The 13,086-nt window shown below is 45.3% G+C and overlaps 1 protein-coding gene across 1 annotated transcript in view; it reads left to right on the top strand.

The window, feature by feature from the left end:
• SPATA16 (spermatogenesis associated 16) overlaps positions 1–13,086 on the top strand; it is a 128,737-nt gene that overhangs the window by 48,203 nt on the left and 67,448 nt on the right. The gene's annotated exons all lie outside the window — the stretch shown is intronic.

Genomic DNA, 13,086 nt, shown 5'->3' with positions numbered 1-13,086 from the left:
AAGTTAAAAGTAGAGAATGACACAGGGACAAATTTTTCCTCATCCCCATGGGAACTCACTTTCCTATCCCTTCCCCAAGAGTTCTTTTCCTGCCCCATCCCTGCAAATCCATCCTCATCTGCACAAGCCTCAAACACTTTAAAATCACAAGTAGCAACATTCTAGAGCTCAGATTGTGATGTCATAATGCCTCATTCCACCAATGCCTAAGCTCCGTCCTCATCTGCACAAGCCTCAAACACTTTAAAATCACAAGTAGCAACATTCTAGAGCTCAGATTGTGATGTCATAATGCCTCATTCCACCAATGCCTAAGCTTCGTCCTCATCTGCACAAGCCTCAAACACTTTAAAATCATAAGTGTTCGAGGCTTGTGCGGTTAAGGCAGAGCTTAAAGGAATGGGAGAGCGACAGTGACAAAACTCGTGGAGACAGGATAGGGAAATTGAGTTCCTGCGGGGCCAGAGAAAAATTTGTCCCCGTGTCATTCTCTAATTAAAAGCTCTTAACCCTTGGGAGGGGCTGCTGAAAATTTTAGGTTTGTGAAAATGGGGGGGTTGGGGGGGGAATCAATTGATTTTGCCTCATGGTTGTCATCCTTACTTTATAGAACTGGGACCTTTTACCAGCAGCGATATTTCCCTTCCACTCCAGATCCCTGTGAAGTAGTAGCAGCATTTTCCCCCACTTTCCTTTGCAGAAGCAGCAGTGGTATTTCCCTTCCCCTCCAGGTCCCTGCTGAAGCAGTAGCAGCATTTTCCCTCACCCCCCATTCCTTTCTCTTACCGTGAGCTGTCCTGCTCCGTTCGGCCCCTCCCCCTTCCCTTCCCACAGGCTGGCCTGCTGCGGCTGAAGGTTTTTTTTCAAGTTTCAAAGTACCGGCGGCTCCTCTCACGATCCCCGTGGTGGCTGAACCTCCTGTAAAGAGCAGCCTGCGATGGTGGCCGGCTTTAGCGAACCTCGCAGGCCGCTCTCCAACTCGGTAGCACATTCCCTCTGACGCGATCCCGTGCGTCAGAGGGAACGTGCTACCGAGGTTGGAGAGTGGCCTGTGAGGTTCGCTAAAGCCGTCTACCATCGCAGGCTGCTCTTTAGAGGAGGATCAGCAGCAGAAGCAGCAGCGGCGGCAGCGGCAAGTTAGGGCGGGAGGTGTGTTCCCTGCTGAGGATGCGGGCAGGGAGAGAGCTTGCCTGGCTTCCATGGTGAATGAGGGCGGGAGGAGGGGAGTGGCCAGAATGTTCCCTGCCGCCAGATTTGCGGCCACGGATCACACACCACAGCGGCAGGGAACACAAAATCCTAAGTGTGCATGTGCGCTTAGTCTTATTATATAGGATAAACATTTAAGTACCAGATGTTGCACATTATCAAATGGGAAGGGGGCATGCAAAATGATGGCTTTAGTTTAGGCCCACTCATAACGTAACATTAAAAAACACACTTTTAAACTGCAAAACCGTTAAGTTCTATGCAGTTCACAAAAGACAAAGGATCTGCAAAATAAGTGGAATAAAGAAAATATATTTAACTTCCAAAAAGATTTCATAAAAAGATAGGTTTTTAAAGTACATCTAAATTGGTGACAGGTGTCTTAGGACGCAATAAAATGATTCAAATCCTTGTCCCAAGAAGCTGCCTGAAAGGAAAAAAAAAAGACGCTGACGAAATCTCTTAGATCTACAACCCTTAACGACGGAAACGCAAATAGCGCATGAGATTTCCTGGATTGTTTTGCGATAGTAAATACAAATGTATCTTTAACATATGTTGGATAAAGAGAAATTAATTTAAAAAACCCAACAACTGTAAAAAGAAAATAAGACAGAAAGCTTTGGAATATGCACCAAAGGACGCATCAGCAAACTATCATTAGAAACAACAGAACCATCATCTTTCTGTCCAAATTACTGTATAGCAATTTTATGGCAGATTGTCCAGTTTTAAGAAAACACCACCTCGGAACTTTCTTGAGGTGCCTTGTTCTTTTTTTCAAATGTCTGAGCGCTCTGGAATCATCCATCAATAGAGAGATACAGCTGACTGCATCCAAGTTCTAAAATTAATTCTGTGCTGGGCCACAATTTTTTTTTTTTTTTTCAAAGTCTGAATAAATGTCTCTTCAGAAGAATTAGTGCAGTATATCAGCCTTGAAACAGTATTTAGTGCACCAGAGCGCATGGCTAAGTAAAGATGGAATTCTTCTTTTTATGGGGGGCGCTACAAAGTACTGAAACAAATGAACCTTATTTATTTGTATTATTTTAAATATCTGTATTGCCTTCCTGAAGGCATAGACCAAGAGTGGAAGGAAATCTTTTTATAATAAAGCCTCATAAGATGGTGTCAGGTCAAAAGCGCGCCGGGACAAAGGCACGCTCAGACAATTGAGCGCAGCGCGTGCTGCTGCACCGCTCTAAATTACTGTTTTTAGCGCTCCGACGGGGGGGCATGGGGGGGAACCCCCCACTTTACTTAATAGACATCGCGCCGCGTTGTGGGGGTGTTGTGGGGGGGGGTGGGGGGTTGTAACCCCCCACATTTTACTGAAAACTTCACTTTTTCCCTGTTTTTAGGGAAAAAGTTCAGTTTACAGTAAAATGTGGAGAGTTACAACCCCCCAAACCCCCCATAACGCCGGCGCGATGTCTATTAAGTAAACTGGGGGGGTTCCCCAACAAAACCCCCCGTCGGAGCCCCTAAAAACTGTAATTTAGAGCGGCGCGGCGGCACACGCTGCGCTCAATTGTCGGCGCGCGCTTTTGTCTTTCGCGCCGTTGTCTATGAACCCATAAGATATGATAGAGTAGATTATATTAAACAGCTAAACGTCACACAATTTGAGTCATCTCCATTGCACCTTAAAATCCTACCACTCAAGCACTTTATATCATTGTAAAATAAGCATAGCCGGGTAAATATTGAGATACCCTAGTGAAGACAAACTAGACCTGGTAAATGCTAAGGAAATGATAAGTAGTCACGGGGGAAATGCTACAATTGGATATCAAATATAGGTGCCTAGATGCAGTGGCGTAGTGAGGATAAGTGGCAGTGGCAGTGGCACCCCTCCCCCACCCTCTTCTCCTTCCCGACCCCCCCCTGCCACGCACGTGCTCCCACCTCCCTTCCCCTGTACCTTTTTAATTTTCCAGGCCATGAACAACAGCATGAACTTGCTGCCCGCGTCATGGAAGTGACATCCCTCTGATGTCACTTCCTTGGCGTGGTAAGCAGTGGGTAGAGATGAGGTTGGGGTCGCCTCTCATCCTCACTACGCCACTATACACAGGTATGCAATCTAGACATATATATTCCCCTATTTACATGTAAAATTATCCCCGCAAGACTTCTATAAATCAATATATAAAATGACCTCCAAAATATCATAATATTCCTTCTAATGTTACATTTTATTTTCATAAAGAGCACAAACTTACAAGGTCTGTTCTAGTGTGTGCAGAAACACATAGGCCAGTTGTACTCAGATAAGATGGGGTGACACATGACCTTTAGCCATAGATAAGAAGGCAGCTCTGAAAACATTTAAACAGTTCAAATTTTCTGCATCTTTATAGAAAGTAAAAAACAACATTAGAAATTAGAATCCGTCATATCTCTTGAAATCATAAAATAGGGTGTCAGGTCAAAAGCGCGCCGGGACAAGGGCGCGAGCAGACAATTGAGCGCAGCGCGGAGGCACGCGCTGAAGAAAATTACTGTTTTTAGGGCTCCAACGGGGGGGGCGTGGGGAGGAACCCCCCCACTTTACTTAATACAAATCGCGCCGCATTGTGGGGGGTTTGGGGGGTTGTAACCCCCCAAATTTTACTGAAAACTTCACTTTTTCCCTGTTTTTAGGGAAAAAGTTAAGTTTACAGTAAAATGTGGGGGGCAACCCCCCAAACCCCCCACAACGCCGGCGCGATTTGTAGTAAGTAAACTGGGGGTGCTCCCCAACAAAACCCCCCGTCGGAGCCCCTAAAAACAGTAATTTTCTTCGGCGCGCGCCTCCGTCTTGCGCTCAGTTGTCGGCGCGCGCCTTTGTCTTCTGCGTTGTTGTCTATGAACCATAAAATAAGACATGCTAAACGCCCCCTTCTGTCCAAACACTGCATAACCACACAACTCTGCATGGGGCGTGCAGCCGTGCACAGCAGAATTATCAGCAATTTCTCTCCCTCCCTTTCCCCTCTGCAAATCTGCACCAGAAAGCGAAAAACCATCAAGAAAGTAACAGCTTTCCCGTGACTGATGTCATTACAAGTAATTAAATCATATCAAAACACATCAGATCCTGCTCTAATGTACAGTAGCCAAGTTCAAGCCGCAGACAGGAGAAGGAGGAGACTCAGCTAATTTTAGAGAGCGAGATAATTAGACCTGCTCCGTCTATTCATAGGCAGAAGATTGAGTTTAGGAAAAGCTGAATTACTGTACACTGAACAGCATCCTGTGGTCCTAATTATGAAGTTACTGTAATCTCACAGTTCATTTCTTCTTTTACTATGTGGGTGATGTACTAAAATTTGATAACATGGACCATTAGTACACATTAATTATTTCGCATTTACAGCCCATGTTAATGGCATTTAAATCAGTTTGTCTTACATTAAATTTGGTGCTTCAGTGCTGATATTAATGCACAAAAAAAAAAAAATAATCTTAACTATAGGGGTTACAAATGTAAATAAACAAATCAGCTCTGCTACTACCTATCACTTATATAGCGCTGAAAGATTTACGCAGTGCTGTACATTTTGACATTTATAGACGGTCCCTGCTCAGAAGAGCTTACAATCTAACTTGGACAGACAGACTTGACATATAGGGTTGGGGATGCAGAACTCAAGGCGACAGGAGTTAGGAGTCGAAAGCACTCTCAAAGAGGTGGGCTGACATTTATAGACAGTCCCTGCTCAGAAGAGCTTACAATCTAACTTGGACAGACAGACTTGACATATAGGGTTGGGGATGCAGAACTCAAGGCGACAGGAGTTAGGAGTCGAAAGCCCACCTCTTCGAGAGTGCTTTCAGCTGGGCCTTGAACACTGCCAGAGACGGAGCCCATCGTAGGGATTCGGGCAGCTTGTTCCAAGCATACACTGCAGCAAGGCAGAAGGGGCGGAGTCTGGGGTTGACAGTTGAGGAGAAGGACACAGAAAGGAGGGACTTATCAGCTGAGCGGAACTCACGGGAGGGGGAGGGGATCATAGGGGGGAGATAAGTGAAGAGGGACAGTGAGGGGCAGCCTAGTGAATGCATTTGTAGGTCAGTAAGTGAAGTTTGAATTGTATTTGGAAACTCTACTACCGCAGGTCTAGTTAAAAAGCCATGTGCGGCATCTACACATGTAAATAGCAGCATTTTCACATGTAAAATGTCTGCATGGGCAAATAATGATCTCAAAATATCGCTGCTAATACATGTGGATGACTTGGGGTGCTCAGATTCAAAGCGGCCATCTCTTGGGGGGGGTGGTTTGGCGGTCCAAAAAATTGTGGGGTCAATATTCAGCTGGCAGCACTCAGGGGCATATTCTATAAATAGCGCCGAAACTTAGGCACCTGAGTTAATCGAGAAGCACCATTTAAAATGGCGAAAAAAAAACATGAAAAATAAAGCGCCTACCAGTGTCTGAATAAAAGGCACCAGAATTGTGCCTACGTAGGTACTTTACGGCACTTAACAGCACTGGTAGGCAATGTAGTTGTCAATCATGCTTTTAATACACGTAGGGTTACCAGATTTTACCCCTAGATCCGCCCCAGGCCCTCCAGTTCCACCCATCCCCACCCCCATTACATCCCAGCCCCGCCCCTGCCCCTGCCCCACCCCCGCTGCCTGTCCGACGCGATTTCGAGGAAGCTTTTCAAAACCTGGACAAAGTGCCAGGTTTTGAAAAGCTGTTTGAACCCCTCAACATGTCCGGAGAAATCCGTACGTCTGGTAACCCTAAATACATAAGAACATAAGAAGTTGCCTCCGCTGAGGCAGACCAGAGGTCCATCTTGCCCAGCGGTCCGCACCCGCGGCGGCCCATCAGGCCTAATTGCCTGAACAGTGCCCCTGTCTAATTTTTCTACTGCCTCTAATCCTCTAATCCTATCCCTATAACTTACCTCAACTCCTATCTGTACCCCTCAATCCCTTTCTCCTCCAGGTACCTGTCCAGACCCTCTTTGAAGCCCTGTAGCGTGCTCCTGCTTATCACATCCTCCGGTAGCGTGTTCCATGTATCCACCACCCTCTGGGTGAAAAAGAACTTCCTGGCGTTTGTTCTAAACCTTTCCCCTTTCAATTTCTCTGAGTGTCCCCTTGTACTTGTGGTTCCCCATAATTTAAAAAATCTGTCCCTGTCTACTCTTTCTATGCCATTCATGATCTTGAAGGTTTCTATCATGTCTCCTCTAAGTCTCCGCTTTTCCAGGGAGAAAAGCCCCAGCTTTTTTAGTCTGTCAGTATATGAGAGGTCCTCCATACCCTTTATTAGCTTAGTTGCTCTTCTCTGGACTCTCTCAAGTACCGCCATGTCCTTCTTGAGGTACGGCGACCAGTACTGGACACAGTACTCCAGGTGCGGGCGCACCATTGCACGGTACAGTGGCAGGATGACTTCCTTCGTCCTGGACGTGATACCCTTCTTAATGATGCCCAACATTTTGTTTGCCTTCCTTGAGGCTGTGGCGCACTGCGCCGATGCCTTCAATGATGTGTCTACCATCACTCCCAGGTCTCTTTCAAGGTTACTCACCCCTAGCGGTGATCCCCCCATTTTGTAAGTAAACATCGGGTTCTTTTTCCCTACATGCATGACCTTGCATTTCCCTATGTTGAAGCTCATTTGCCACTTTTTGGCCCACTCTTCCAGCGCTGTCAGGTCTTTTTGGAGATCTTTGCAGTCCTCCGTGTTTTCAGTCCTGCTGTATAGTTTAATACCATTGCAAACATCAACACAGTTTAGTAGATTAGTGTCCACTGTCAGACATACGACACCCACTTCATTGAGGCAGATTTTTAGAAAGGATCTAGTCGATGTGGCGTCGGAAATTAATTGCGAGTTTGGTCAAAACCACGTTGTTAATGGTGGGGAGAGTGGAAGTGAGAGGTGGTGGAGATGAAAACGGTGACGGAGTTCAAAGAAGCGTGGGATGAACACAGAGGATCTAGAATCAGAAAATAATAATAAATATTGAAGAACTGAGGCCAGTACTGGGCAGACTTACACGGTCTGTATATGGCCGTTTGGGGGGAGGATGGGCTGGAGTAGGTTTTTGACAGTGATTTCGGCAGTTGGAACCCAAGCACAGTACCGGGTAGAGCTTTGGATTCTTGCCCAGAAATAGCTAAGAAGAAAAAATTTAAAAAAATTAAATTGAATCAGGTTGGGCAGACTGGATGGACCATTCGGGTCTTTATCTGCCGTCATCTACTATGTTACTAACATGTATGCAGAATAGTAAATATTGAAGAAGTAAGGCCAGTACTGGGTAGACTTGCACGGTCTGTGCCTGTATATGGCTGTTTGGTGGAGGATGGGCTGGGGAGGACTTCAAAGGCTGGGAGGGTGTAGATGGGCTGGAGTGAGCTTTGACGGAGACTTCAGCAGTTGGAACCTAAGAACAGGACCAGGCAGAGCTTTGCCCAGAAATAACTTGCCCAGAAATAGCTAAAAAGAAAAATTAAAAAAATTTAAATTGAATCAGGTTGGGCAGACTAGATGGACCATTCAGGTCTTTATCTGCCATCATCTACTATGTTACTATGAACACAAAAAAATGGATTGGGGAAACACGTTTTGAACATATTTCTCTAATTCTGAAAAGATTGCATTGGTTACCAATTCATTTTCGGATTGAGTTTAAAATCTCGAAAATTGTCCAGCGGGGAATTTATGGCTCCTTGCCCGACTATTTGACAAAATTCCTTACATTTACAAATTAGCATTACATTACATTACAGAGCTTTTTATATGCCGCCATAGCCCTTATGAATTCCAGGCGGATTACAATAAAGCAGATGACTGGAAGCAATATTGAAAAAAAAAAAAAAAATCATTAAAACAATCAGCTCAAAAATTTCTTAGATAAAACTGTTTTTTAAAAGCTTTCTACAAACTAGATAATTTGTTTCTGATCTAACAGGAAGTTTATTCCAAATAGTCAGAGCTTGATAACTAAAAGAAACACTAAGATGACGGAATAGCTTAATTAATTTAGGCGAAGGAAATTAAACAAAATTGATTTTGTTGTTTATGACCCTGTCTATCAATTATTAAGGAAACTAAATCCAGCAAATAAGAAGGAGTTAGGCCATGTAAAATATTTAAAACCAATACACAGAGCTTATAAAGCTGTTTGTTTTTTGGGCATTTACATAAATCCAAATTGACATAAAGGGACTATTATTATGACTTTTGGGCATTTACATAAATCCAAATTGACATAAAGGGACTATTATTATGACTGCTATGTTGCCTGTGTCCGACCCCTATTCTCTTACATTTAGAAATCATTAATATTAACGCAATTGGATCAGACAAAGTATAGTTATTATTATACATGGCACATAGCCCAAAGATTTGTCTGTTATCAGTGGAGAATTTGAGCTTCATCCAGAAGCTTAGCAATTATTCAGGTATCTTTATAAAAATGTAGCTTGAACCTGGCAAATCTGTTTTCTGTAAGTCCGCTGTTGTCAAATCTGAAATTTCAAGGTTTTGCAGAAAACTGCCAAGCCTTGTTGAAATGCTGCCTAAGGCTCCTACAGCAATAGGGAACTGGCTTGTTCCACTCTCTTGCCATTATTATTATTATTACATAGAAACATGATGGCAGATAAAGTCCAAATGGCCCCCATCCGCAGCATCCACTATCTCCTCTCCCTATTGGCTAAGGCTCTTTACAACTGCATTGTGATGTCAAATGGCCCATCCAGTCTGCCCATCCGCAGAAACCATTATCTCTTCCTCTCTCTAAGAGATCCCACGTGCCTATCCCAGGCTTTCTTGAATTCAGGCACAGTCTGTCTCCACCACTTCTTCCGGGAGACTGTTCGACACATCAACCACCCTTTCTGCAAAAAAGTATTTCCTTAGATTACTCCCGAGCCTAGCACCTCTTAACTTCATCCTATGCCTTCTCATTCCAGCGCTTCCTTTCAAATGAAAAAGACTCGACTCGTGTGCATTTACATCACGTAGGTATTGAAACGTCTCTATGAAAATCATCTCTCTCCCGCCTTTCCTCCAAAGCATACATATACATAGAATTTTTCTTTTTTCAACCATCTTTATTTTCTCTTCTTTATTAATTTCCAGGTACTTTAGTTAGATTGTGAGCCTTCGGGACAGTAAGGGAATTTTTTAAGTACCTTCTTACTTCTCATTTATAATCTTAATGTATATTTTCTTCAAACCGCTTAGAACCTAACGGATGTAGCGGTATATAAGAAATAAATTACATTACATTACATTACATTACATATTGAGATTTTTAAGTCTGTCCCCATACACCTTATGACAAAGACCATTTTAGTAGCCTTCCTCTGGACTGACTCCATCCTTTTTATTATTATTTTTATTATGATTATTATTATTATTATTATAGGGCTGATCTAACCTCCCTGTTCACAATAGTGATCAGCTCTGACCCAGAATCAGCACTCTGCAGAGTCCCTAGTTTCAAAATAAAAATGTGATACTAACAACTGAGAAAAGCAAAAAAATAAAAATAAAAAAATGATCTATCAGATGCCTCCCATAGAGCAGAAAAAGCCTATTGAAACAGAAACACACAAACAGAGACAATGTTAGCGGGGAAGCAAAGCAGATCAATCCGTTTAAGCCCTTATAGCACCTGAATGTGCACCAAGGGTCTGAGGAAAAAGTCTACTTTAGTTCATGAATGGCTCCACGGTATCCACTTTCACAGGTAACTCCCAGTACAAAGAATATGGAAACACAAGGGAGCTTCATACTGAGCCACTGCAAAATATACTCAATTTGAGCCCAGAATGTATACAATGCTAGCTGGTTTGGCTTTTGTCTGAAGTAGGCTCCATTGTATTGCACGTCTGAGAATCGTCTCTAAATGATGTAAGCAGTTAGCTGAGATGCCTGGTGCCGGTTCCGCTTTCTTTGCCAATGCTGTCAAAAATCGGCTCGAAACAAATTTCTCGCAGCACAGTTGCCAGCGTACGATCAAAGGCCGGAAGTAACGCGATAATGGGCACTCATTGCAGAATGAGTCTTGCGAGGTGAACTCTAACATGTGATTAAGTCTACAAGGTGTCAGGAAATGCAAGTTGCCTGTTGATTCGTAGGTGCAGAAGCCGAGATCTCGTGGCAAAATCTGAGCATGCTGCTGAAGTTGAGATGCTGTACCTTTAAATGGGTAGTAAGAGGTTAATAATCGAAATGATAAACATAGTAACATAGTAGATGACGGCAGATAAAGATCCGAATGGTCCATCCAGTCTGCCCAACCTGATTCAATTTAAATTTTTTATTTATTTTTTTTTATTTTTTCTTCTTAGCTATTTCTGGGCAAGAATCCAAAGCTCTACCCGGTACTGCGCTTGGGTTCCAACTGCCGAAATCTCTGTTAAGACTTACTCCAGCCCATCTACACCCTCCCAGCCATTGAAGCCCTCCCTAGCCCATCCCCCACCAAACGGCCATACACAGACACAGACCGTGCAAGTCTGCCCAGTACTGGCCTTAGTTCAATATTTAATATTATTTTCTGATTCTAAATCCTCTGTGTTCATCCCACACTTCTTTGAACTCAGTCACAGTTTTACTCTCCACCACCTCTCTCGGGAGCGCATTCCAGGCATCCACCACCCTCTCCGTAAAGTAGAATTTCCTAACATTGCCCCTGAATTAGAGAATGACACGGTGACGGTTTACCCGCGGCCACCGCATTTAAGCCGCGGGTCACCGCCGAAAACGGGGAAGAAAACTAGCAGTCGCTGCGGTGACGGGGACAAGGCCATTCACCGACCGCGGAAACGGTGAACAGGTTTGTCCCCGCGGGCCAATGTACCCCCTTCTAGGAACCGCTATTTCACCGTGCTCCTCATTTGTCATTTCAACCCTTCCTGCCAATCGCAGCAGAAGGGTACCCAACCCCTCCTGCCGGTCCTCCCAATGGCCTCCCCTAAGATCGCCGGCAGGAGGGTACCCAACCCCTCCTGCTGGACCCCCCCCCCCAACGAACCCTCCCACCCCGGAACCCCCTTAGTCTTACTTTTCAAGTTGGACCGGTCAGCTCCTCGCTCGTCTGGCCAGCAGGCCTGCCTCCGTCCAAATGAGGCGGGCCCGCCCCTCCCCTCCCCTCCCCTGCCTCCCAATGGCCTCCCCTAAGATCGCCGGCAGGAGGGTACCCAACCCCTCCTGCTGGACCCCCCCCCCCCAACGAACCCTCCCACCCCGGAACCCCCTTAGTCTTACTTTTCAAGTTGGACCGGACAGCTCCTCGCTCGTCTGGCCAGCAGGCCTGCCTCCGTCCAAATGAGGCGGGCCCGCCCCTCCCCTCCCCTGCCTAACCCACAGGATCCTAGGGCCTGATTGGCCCAAGCACCTAAGGCCCCTCCTATAGCGGGAGTGGCTTTAGGTGCCTAGACCAATCAGGCCCTAGGATCCTGTGGGTTGGGCAGGGTAGGGGCGGGCCCGCCTCATTTGGACGGAGGCAGGCCTGCTGGCCAGACGAGCGAGGAGCTGTCCGGTCCAACTTTGAAAGTAAGACTAAGGGGATTCCGGGGTGGGAGGGTTCGTTGGGGGGGGTCCAGCAGGAGGGGTTGGGTACCCTCCTGCTGGCGATCTTAGGGGAGGCCATTGGGAGGCAGGGGAGGGGAGGGGAGGGGCGGGCCCGCCTCATTTGGACGGAGGCAGGCCTGCTGGCCAGACGAGCGAGGAGCTGTCCGGTCCAACTTGAAAAGTAAGACTAAGGGGGTTCCGGGGTGGGAGGGTTCGTTGGGGGGGGGGTCCAGCAGGAGGGGTTGGGTGCCCTCCTGCCGTGATCGCTGGGGGGAGGGGAGACTTGCAGCCGTAGCAGCATTTAAAGTACATGTCGTGTTTGTTTTTGCATTGCTAGCCCCAGGGGTGGTGGAAGATTAGTGATTGAAAAACTGTATGAAAAATAACTATTTTAAATTTAGTGATCAAAATGTGTCAGTTTTGAGAATTTTTATTAATTAATTTTTTCTCTGCGTGTTTTGTTTTTGTATAGAATCCTGGTCAAACCCCTGCGGCGTACCACAAGGATCTCCACTATCCCCCACCCTCTTCAATCTATACACTGCCTCTCTAGGAACTCATCTGGATAATATAGGCATAACATCCTATAGCTATGCGGATGACATCACCATCCTCATCCCATACGATCATTCCAAACCAACCATGACAGACGAACTTCACCAAACACTGGAAGCAGTCACAACCTGGATGGAAAATCACAAACTTAAACTCAACCAAGACAAAACCAAATTCATCCTCCTAGAAAACGACAAGATCCAAACCACAACCATACTAGACATAAACGCAACCAAATATCCCATCCAAACAACCATAAAACTACTAGGCATGACCATAGACAGATGCTGCACAATGCAACCGCAAATAAACAAAACAACTCAAAAATCATTCGCAATCATGAGAAACCTGAGACAAGTCCGAAAATTCTTTGAAAGTACACAATTCCTACTTATAGTACAATCCCTGATACTAGGCATATTGGACTACTGTAACATACTATTCCTCCCATGTCCAGCAAATACGATAAGACAACTCCAAACAATCCAAAATACAGCCTTAAGACTCGCCTATTCACTGAGAAAACACGACCACATCACTGAGGCCTTCATCAACTCACACTGGCTCCCAATCCAAGAAAGAATCCAATTCAAATTCTACTGCATATTATATAAAACCCTACACGGAGACAGCCCATCATACCTGAACAATCGCCTCATCCAAGCAACCAACACCAGACACAGAAAAACGCACTCCCCATACATACCCCCCCCATCCAAAGAAGTAAAAAGAACAAAACAATATGACGGCCTCCTAGCCACACAGGCTGCAAG

Source organism: Geotrypetes seraphini, chromosome 9 (assembly GCF_902459505.1).
Source record: "Geotrypetes seraphini chromosome 9, aGeoSer1.1, whole genome shotgun sequence".
Classification (NCBI taxonomy): domain Eukaryota; kingdom Metazoa; phylum Chordata; class Amphibia; order Gymnophiona; family Dermophiidae; genus Geotrypetes; species Geotrypetes seraphini.
The sequence above is the reverse complement of the archived record's forward strand: the minus strand, read 5'-3'. Positions and strand labels throughout refer to the sequence as shown.